Here is a 2,059-nt window from a genome sequence, read left to right as displayed (position 1 = left end):
CTCTGCCTTGCTTGATCAACGAGAACCTTTGAATTGTGAAATAAAATGGTCAGCGTACGAGTCTCATGAAGGGAGAGAGAGAAAGTAAGAAAAGATAAGTACATGATTTGGTAAACGTTTGGAAGGATAAGGGACGAGAAAGATAATTTACGTGAAGAACGTGAGCGAGTGAAAGACCGAGGGAGAGGTGGAAGGGGTCGAGGGTAGAGGAAATCTTCTGAGCTTTAAAAAGTGTTGGTTGAAGAGCGTTAAAGCATCGTCAAAGTGCGCTCAGTATTCTTCTATAACCTTTGCCCAGAACAACATACCAGAACAGGAAAGAGACATGGGAAAATCCTTATTATTACCAATATTAAATGAAGGAGAAAACACGCAAACCATCATAGTGATGAATGCGCAGGGTTTAGTTACGAGTAACTCAAAAAGAAAAATAGAGTACTTAGAAGAACTAACCCAAATTGAAAAGAAAATAGATATAATGAATATAAGTGAAACCTGGTATTCCCAAGAGACTAGGAATGATGATCAAATAAAAGGGTTCCAAACTTATAGATCAGATAGAAAAAATAGGAATCAAGGGGGAACCGCAATATATGGGAAAGACAAAAAACAAGGAAAAATATATGAGAAATATAGTAACTCAGAATGTGAACTAATAGCGGTAGAATTTGAATCTGAAAAAATAATGAACATAGTAATATATAGACCTCCTAACACTAATGAGTTTGACATAATAATAGAAAAATTGGATGATATATGTAGAAATCACAAGGACTGGACTATTCTCCTATCTGGAGACTTCAACTTTCCTTTCGTAGACTGGAAAGAACGAATAGGAGACTGTGGTTGTACTTATACATATAAAAAAGAGAGTAATAGTAGTGCAGAAGATAAGAGGCAATTCGAAAAGCTATTAGATATGCTACTAGAATACAACATTCAACAAATAAATCACCTGCCAACAAGAAAGGAAAATACTTTAGACCTAGTATTTGTGAATGAGATGAATTATGTTAAAGAAATATTAGTTTATAATGCGAGTATTTCAGACCATAATGTCATAGAATTAACAGTCCATTCCAAAGCAAGTGAAAACAGAGATAAGCAAGAAATGAAAAAGTGGGAAGGATATGGAAAATACAACTTCTACAGTAAAAATATAAAATGGTCAGAAATAAATGAAGAATTAAACAAAGATTGGGATAACATTTTCGTAAGTGATGACATAAGGGTAAATATGGAGTTATTATATAAAATATTAGAGAAAATAGTGGATAAATATATACCGAAGAAGAAAAGTAAACATCAGTCATGCATACCAAGAGACAGAAGGATCTTGTTCCAGAAAATCAGAAAGTGGAAAAAAGGTCTTGCAAAAGAAAAAAATGCATGGAAAGTTATAGAACTAAAAAGTAAGATAGAAAATGCAGAACAAAAGATTATACAATCAAAAGAAATTGAAAAACGGGACTTGGAAGAAAAAACCCTAATAAATATCAAGCAAAACCCCAAACTATTATACTCATACGCGAAAAAGATGAATAAAAGAAGAATAGAAATAGGCCCTCTTAGAATTGAAGGGAGATTAACGAATGAAAAAAAGGAAATTTTGCAACATATTGGCAGACGATAAGAGAGAATTCACCCCTAGAATAGAAAATGAAGATAATGATATAGAAGTAAGGGATGAAAATAGTGAATATTTAGCTGACATAGATATTAATGAAGCTGATATTGTGCAGGCTATTAATGAAATTAAAAATGGAGCTGCAGCAGGGCCTGATGGAGTTCCTGCTATTTTGTTAAAGAAAGTAGTTCATTCTATCGCAAAGCCACTTGCAATATTATTAAGACAATCACAAATAAGGAAGCAGTTAAAGACCTTGGTGTGATGATGAATAGGAACAAAGTTATGGCAATGCTCAAAATAGCAATTCTATTGGCAAAATGTAAAGCAAAAATGGGAATGTTGTTACGGCACTTCAAAACAAGAAAAGCTGAACACATGATTATGCTTTATAAAACATATGTTCGTAGTCCACTCGAATATTGCAATATG

Source organism: Macrobrachium nipponense, chromosome 14 (genome assembly GCF_015104395.2).
Source record: "Macrobrachium nipponense isolate FS-2020 chromosome 14, ASM1510439v2, whole genome shotgun sequence".
Classification (NCBI taxonomy): domain Eukaryota; kingdom Metazoa; phylum Arthropoda; class Malacostraca; order Decapoda; family Palaemonidae; genus Macrobrachium; species Macrobrachium nipponense.
The sequence above is the reverse complement of the archived record's forward strand: the minus strand, read 5'-3'. Positions refer to the sequence as shown.